The sequence below is a fragment of the Mus musculus genome, chromosome 10, assembly GCF_000001635.26.
Source record: "Mus musculus strain C57BL/6J chromosome 10, GRCm38.p6 C57BL/6J".
Lineage (NCBI taxonomy): Eukaryota > Metazoa > Chordata > Mammalia > Rodentia > Muridae > Mus > Mus musculus.
The window spans coordinates 79,843,420-79,851,244 of NC_000076.6; positions in this window are offsets into that span (position 1 = coordinate 79,843,420).

The following is a 7,825-nucleotide window of genomic DNA, read 5'->3' on the forward strand; positions in this document are numbered from 1 at the left end:
TGGGGTAAGGGCAGCCCCGGGGTTGGGGCAGGGCATGCCAGGCAGGCACTGAGGGATGTTGGGAGAACCTGGAGGGCAGGTCTGCTTTGGTGTGTAAAATGGGCATCTCAGCCCCCTGTCCAGGGGTCTGAAATCAGTTTCCATTTCTTAGCCCTTATGCATAGAGCAGTAAAGACAGACAGGGCTGAGCAGTCTCTGTGCAGCTGGATACTGCGGCCTTTGGACACATGCCAAGAAGTGGTTTCGCGGGATCATACCGGAGCCTCCATCTTAGGTTTTGGGAATTCTCCATGCTGGTTTCTGTAGTAGCTCCGGCCATTTGCAACCTCCCATTGCTTCCAGCAAATTTTGGTGACCTTTGTCTTTCTGACTTGGGTCAGATGTTGAATGTAAATCCGTCTTGCTGAAGTCACATTTAGGACAAGGGACTTGACCTTCCCTGAAGGCTTCATCCCTGCCATCCAGGTTCCGAGGTGCAAGGAAATACCATGTCAGCTAACAAGCAAGTGAGGGAGGCAGTTAAACAGCTCCTGCTGGCTGAGACACGGATGACCGGATGACCACCATGGTACACTGTCCTTGAAGCTGTAGAGAGCGGCACTCTTCCTATCTGTAGCAACCTACTGTTAGGGTTCAGACCTGGGACAAGAAGCTGAAGTGCCTGTTGTACACACCACAGCAGACCTGGCCTCCAGGTCCTCCCAGCATCCCTCAGTCCTTACCTGGGGTTCCCTATCCTTAACCATGAACTTTCCAGCCCAGGGGCTGGGCTGCCTGTCCCTCAACGGCTCCTCCCTGCATAATCCAGATAGTTTTGTCTCTCTGCCCCTTCCTTCTCTCTTGCTCTCTGCCTGACCCAGAGCGATTTCCCAATAAACCTGCATTCATATACATTTTAATCTGGCTTGAACTGGCACATTAATCCAGCAGAGAGACAACTTACCGTCAACAGCTGTCTAATTGGATGTAAGGCCCACTCAACAGGGGAAAAACCAGGCCTGATACTGGGTCCTGCATTTTTGCATTTTAGAAGGGTCTGCCACCCTTGGTGCAGACCAATGCAATTCTCCTGGAACTCACTATGTAGACCAGGCTGGCCTCAAACTCAGAAATCCACCAGCCTCTGCCTCCCAAGTGCTGGGATTAAAGGCGTGTGCCACCACTGCTGACCAATGCAATTCTTGACTACATTCTAGATCTTATCCTTACACCCTTAGATAAGAGCAGCCACCACCCTCATTCATCAAAGAAGACCTCCTTACACAGAGGGAAATTCCAGCTCCAAGAGGGACTTTACAGCTCCTGCGTCTACCTCTCAGTAGACTTAGTCAAAGGTGGGACAGAGAGACTGTAAGAGGCAGACTACCAGGAAATGGACTGTGAAACCATTCTAGAAACGACTGCATGAACGAGACTGGGACATTGGAAATACCAATCGACAGGTTAACTCGGTCAGAGGGAATGCCATGTGGTCCCATCCCTGACAAAGAACTACAGGAGGCATATAGGAGGTAGCTAATGGTTGCTGGGAGAGGGAACTAACCCCTGCCAGGGGTCAGCCCCCTTATCAAGTGTCCAGTGCAGAGTAGTCAGCTCCCAAACTACAGGTACAGAAACTACAAAAACAGACAGACAGACAGACAGACAGACACACACACACACACACACACAAACAATAAAAGGAAAGAGACTGTCAATGTGAGAGTGAGGACAGCAGGGGAGAGGGGATGAGGGAGGAAAGGGAGGTGGGAAGTGATGGAATTCCAAGTTAAAACTGTGTTAGCCCGCTGGGTGGTGGGGGTGCACATCTTTAACCCAAGCTCTCCAGAGGCAGAGGCTAGTGGATTTCCAGGCCACCTGGTCTACAGAGTGAGTTCCCGGACAGCCAGGGCTACACAGAGAAACTCTGTCTCTGAAAGAAAGGGAAAAGAAAGAAAGGAAGAAAGAGGAAAGAAAAGACTTGGAACCCACAAGCCAGACAGGGCTCTACCATGGAGAGGGAGACGTGGAAACGGCCCACACCTAACCAAGACGGATGGCAATTGATACCTGTCGGCAAGAGGAGGAAATCAGGTTTGTTCCAGTGAAACCTCACTGGGTATATAAACCACACTCAAGAGTAGGTATCACATTCAGTGGATGGCACACACAGTGTTTGCATGTCTCTGTGTGTGTGTGTGTGTGTGTGTGTGTGTGTGTGTGTGTGTGTTTTGGTTGGTTGGTTGGTTGGTTGGTTTTTGTTTTTTTAACACAGGGTTTCTGTCTTTTCCAAGTGCTGGGATTATTGCCTGGCTTTTAGTATTTTTGACATACTGGGTTTTTGTTTGATTTTATTTTGTTTTGTTTGCTTAAGAGAAAGAGAAAAAAGATAAAGTTGGTTGTGTAGGGAGGTGGAAAGGATCTGGGAGGGGTTGGGAGATGGGAAAAACACAATCAAAATATATTGTATGAAAAAATATTAATAAAAAAATAAGAATGCAAATCCAGCCTTAGCTACAGGGTAAGACACAGCCCCTTCCCCCCCCCCCCAAAAAAAACAAAACAAAACAAAAACAAAAAACAAACCCCAGGCCAGGCCGAATGGGTCAGTGGCTGAGCGTGTCGCTCCTGAGGCAGATGACCCAAGGTAGCTCAGGTCCCAGAACTGACAGTGTGGAAAGGGAGAAGCAACTGCCATTAAGTTGTCCTCTGACTTCTTTTTTTTTTTTAAAGACTTATTTATTTATTATTATATGTAAGTACACTGTAGCTGTCTTTAGATGCACCAGAAGAGGGTATCAGATCTCATCATGGGTGGTTGTGTGCCACCATATGGTTGCTGGGAATTGAACTCAGGACCTTCAGAAGAGCAGTCAGTGCTCTTACCCGCTGAGCCACCTCTCCAGCCCTGTCCTCTGACATCTATGAATGCACGTGTGCCCAGGAGCACACACACATACACACACACACCAAAAAAGTCAACAAGCAAATGTAAATCTAAAGTAATAAGCCTGGCCTATTACTATCCGTTGCCCCTGCACTGGAGAGGGAGATGAAAGAGTGTTAACATTTCAAAGTCTTTGTTTGCCACATAGTGAGTTTGAGTCCAGCTTGGGCTACATGAGACACAGTCTTAAAAAAGAATAAAAAGAAAAGAAAAGAGGAATATTGGGCTGACTTTTCATGGTGCTGTGCTGTTTCTTCTCCATACGAAGCCCTGTGAGGCTGACCATGCAGTCCAGGCTACAGGAGGGTCATTCACTGGGCCAGCTGTAATCCTGTCTGTCACCAGGCAAAGTGCGGTAAGGCCACCTGAGCCACAGCTGGGACCTAGATCAAGTGTTGGTTGTCCACCGTGAATTATTGATGCTTCAGAGATCACCCCACACTGTGGGCTCCTCATCTCCTGTTTCCTGCATTACCCTCGATAAAGCCCTGGGGGAGGGCTGTCGCCTGTGTTAGGACAGGAGAAGAGGGTCCTGCACTCTCAGGGTAATGGCATTCCAAGGCCATGACACATGAGAACCAGACTCCATGGTTCAATATCAGAGAACAGCTTGGCTTTACCTTTCTGAGTTTTTCAGAGATAGGGTCTCTCCCTATGTAGGCCAGGCTGACCTGGAACTTGTAACCAGCCCTTCTTCCCTCACCAGAGCTGGGATGACAGACATGCCCTAGCCCGGGCACTGTGGCTTACATTGTACCACCATGCAGGGTCTCCCACTGGTGCTTTGGATATAGGATCAGATCATTTTCTGAGGAGAAAAAAAACAAGAAGAAGAAAGAAAAGAAGAAGAAGAAGAAGAAGAAGAAGAAGAAGAAGAAGAAGAAGAAGAAGAAGAAGAAGAAAGAAGAAAGAAGAAAGAAGAAAGAAGAAGAAGAAGAAGAAAAGGAAGAAGAAGAAGAAGAAGAAGAAGAAGAAGAAGAAGAAGAAGAAGAAGAAGAAGAAGAAGAAGAAGAAGAAGAAGAAAGAAAAGAAGAGAAAGAAAAAAGAAAAGAAAAAAATTATTTTGAGACCAAGTCTCTGTCTGTAAGCCTGCTCCTCCTGGCCAAGCACCACAACGTCAGCCTCTGGCTTTTACTTTAGATAGTGTCTTAGGCTAGGCAGGGCACAGACCTTTAAGCCCAGTGCTTGGGAGGCAGAAGCTGGCAGATCTCTGAGTTTGAGGCTAACCTGGTCTACAATGCCAGGGACAGAACAACCAGGGCTACACACGGAGAAACCCTGACTTGAAAACAAACAAAAAATGTCTCAGGGCTGAGACCCCTCAGCGTTTGTGAAGCCCCGAGGTTCATTCCCCGGCACCATATAAACCTGCTTGGTGGTGCATGCCTGTGGCGCCAGGATCAGTGATGTAGAAAAGGGAGGGCTGGGAGTTCAAGGTCATCCTAGGCTCCACTGAGTCTGAGGCCAGTCTGGGCTACTGGGCTCCCTATCTCAAATCAGAAACCAACACCACACCTGTTTATACCTGCTGATTATAAAAACTAAAGTCTCCTTGCCACAGTTACCCACAAAGGGAGCGAACCCCAAGAATTCACCCTGGAACTATTGGCTGGAGGGCTCTCCAGGTCCCCTGATGTTCCGTACCCATGACCTGGCAGCCGGGCAGGCAGCGAGGAAGAGGCAGCTGACCATTCTCAGCCTGGCTCAGGTTTTCCATCTTATCTAGACATCTCCCTTTTAATGAATTTTGCAAGGCCTAAGAGGCAAGCCTGGAGATGGGGTTGTTGCTATGGCGAGCCTTGGCCTCCTCCACCTGCTGTCTTAGAGCCCAACAGCCTGTACTGCGGTGATATGAACAGCCTGGCAGCTCAGAAAAAAGTCTTACTTGTTGAGGGTTGGTCTGTTGCTATGAATTTTAATGCTAAATCCTGCATCCCAAGGTCTAGTGGCCTCAAGAGTGAATTCTCATGGATGACAGCTTTTGTTGTGCAAACCTTGCTCCTTAATTTAAAACTATAGGTTGAATACAGATGCCTCTAGCTTGTCGTGCACAGAAGAGAGCTAGGTAGGGCTGTGGTTCCTGGGCACGGGGTCTGAGGACGAGCCACAGAGAAGGTGAATCCTGAGTGCATGGGCCATGAACGGAGTAAGAGCCGTCCAGGCGGACCATGGCAAGTTATATCTTGGGTTTATTGACAGAGAAATCGAGAAAATATCATAGAGGGTTGGTATCTGCCCAGCTCCAGTGCTTTTAAGCATTATAAATTTTAATCATTATAAATACAAAGGTTTTGTGTCTTTTATTGGGAACGACATGATCTAAGGTGGGATAGAAACCTCCAAATAATGTGTACCACAGCACTTACTGTGGTTCAATGTTGGAGGCTACAAGGATGAGCCCAGCAAGTGCAGGGCTGCCTTCTGCCCAGAGTCCAAGGAGAGTTGCTTTTAGCCATTTCTACCCCAGGACCTCCAGAAGGATCTCCAAAGGGGCCTACCAAGCAGTCAGTACAGGGCAGTATGCATGTGCGCCTGTGCCTGAATATCTTCTCTCTCTGGAACCAAGAGCTTTGTGTTGTGTAGCCCAGGCTGGCCTTACATACACTTTGTAGCCAAAGATGACTTTGAACTTCTGCATCCACCTCCCCAGTTTGGGAGTGACAGGTTGTAGCACCAAGCTGGGCCCTGTGGTGCTGGGAATAGAACCCTGGTGAGCACTGTCCACACTGAGCCCTAGTTCTAAATGTCCCTCTTCTATGAGCCCTGTTGCTGTTTTAGTCCCTACATTCATTCATGGGTTCAGTTTACATTTGTTGAGACCCTGTTTCCCACAGAACAGCCCATTCCCTGGTCTCTGGTTGTCAGGGATGTGGACAGACAAAACTGAACTCGCACAGGCAAAACAAGGTATCCCAGTAGGTAAAGGGGCTTGCTGTCAAGCCTGATGTCCTAAGTTCAAATCCCACGATGCACACTATGGAAGGAGAGCATGAATCCTCTGAGTTGTCCTGTTACTTCCACGCATGCATCTAGCACACGCCATCATCAAAATCACAAAAGTAATTCAAACAAAAAATAGCTGGGCAGTGGTGGCGCACGCCTTTAATCCCAGCACTTGGGAGGCAGAGGCAGGCGGATTTCTGAATTCAAGGCCAGCCTGATCTACAGAGTGAGTTCCAGGATGGCCAGGTCTTTACAGAAAAACCCTGTCTCAAAAACAACAATGACAAAAAGATTTATTTATGTATTTTATGTATATGAATGCATGCTAGAGAGGAAATCAGATCCCATTACAGCTAGTGTTCTCAACCACTGGGCCATCTCTTCAGCCCAGTTACTTTTTCTTTGAGTGGGACTGGAGAGGAGTTTGTTAATTATGTATGTGTACTGGGTGAGTGTGGGTCACATGTCACAGGGCTCCCATGGTGTTCAGAGGATAAATACAGGAGTGGGTGCTCTCTTCTCCCTTCACCTCACACCTTGGGTCAGCAGGCTTGTGCTGCAAGCAATTTTGCCTGTTCATTCATCTAGGTGGTTGTAAAGAATTAAAAAAAAAAAAAAAAGCAATGTTAGGTAGAATTCACCTCCTATACAAGTACCTGTGAGAGACGTTAAGCCAGTCCTCTCTTCAGAAATAGAGGTGTGCTGGGGAGAGGGAAAGAGGAGGAGAAAGAGAAAGGGAGACCGAGCATAGCATTGGGACAGCCATCACGTACACATTTCTTTCTGCACAGGAAGCCATGTTCCTGTGCCCAGCTCCCACCCCCACCATCTGTGAATCTACTTCCTCTCTCTGAACCCCTTGCATACATTGCCTATCACAGAGTCCTACGTGGTCTGGTCTTTTGTGATGAGGTTTCCCACTAAGGATGGTGTCCTCAAGGTCCCTCCATGCTGGAGTGTCAGAGTCTCACTCCTGCCTGTGACTGTGGAGGAACGGCTGAATTGTGTGTCCACCCTCTATCCAGAGTCACAGCCAGGCTGACTCTTTGAACACACATACCAGATACCTAGAGAACCACACTGCGGAGCCTGCCTGCCCCGTCCCCCCATGGCAACCACCACAGCTGCTTCAGATGCTGAATGCCAGGGATGGCCAAGATGCCAGGACATTTCTGGGTATCCCTGGTTAAGCCGACCAATTTCTCCTGCTTGGATAATGGCTGTGGCTCCAAAGCCTCCTCTGGGAGTGGCATCTTGGATCTTTCAGGGAGTGGCAGGGTTGGGTGGCCTTTCCTGCTGGCCTGGGGTTGGAGTGACAAATGGGCAGATCTGAATCAGGAGGTGGGGTGGGGTGGGGTGGGGGTGACACAAGGGTGGAGAGGTCTAAACATGGACAGATAGGAAAAGGACTTAGCTGTCAGTTGTTTCTATCTTGGTGGTCAACAGAGGTTTGCTGGGGGTGCAGAGTTGAAAGTTCTGAGTTCCCCTGAATCTTCAAGAACAATTTTTTTGTTCCCAGCATCTAGTTATTCCGTGTGTCTGTGGGCTCATGCACTGTGGCACACAGCAGTCATGTTCTACTGTGCGGGGCTCAGGGACGAAACTCACCTCACGGGACCTTCCTTGAACCCTGGGGTTAGAAGGGTAAAAGTGTGAAACTTCCCTTCAGTGGATCTCCTCAGCCCAGACTCCCTGACCCTGGACTAAACTGTCCAGTAGAGATTTGGGAAACGAGGAAGGGATCCTTATACAACACCATGCATATACAACTTTAAAAAAAGAGTTTTGTTGTTGTTGTTTTGAGTCTCTGTAGCCCTGGCTGGTCTGGATCTTCCCAGGTAGACCAGCCTGGTCTCAAACTCTCAGAAATCTGCCTACCTCTGCCTCCCAAGTCTGGGATTAAAGGTGTGCGCCATCACGCCTGGTGCATGCCTATAATCTCAGCACTTGGGAGGC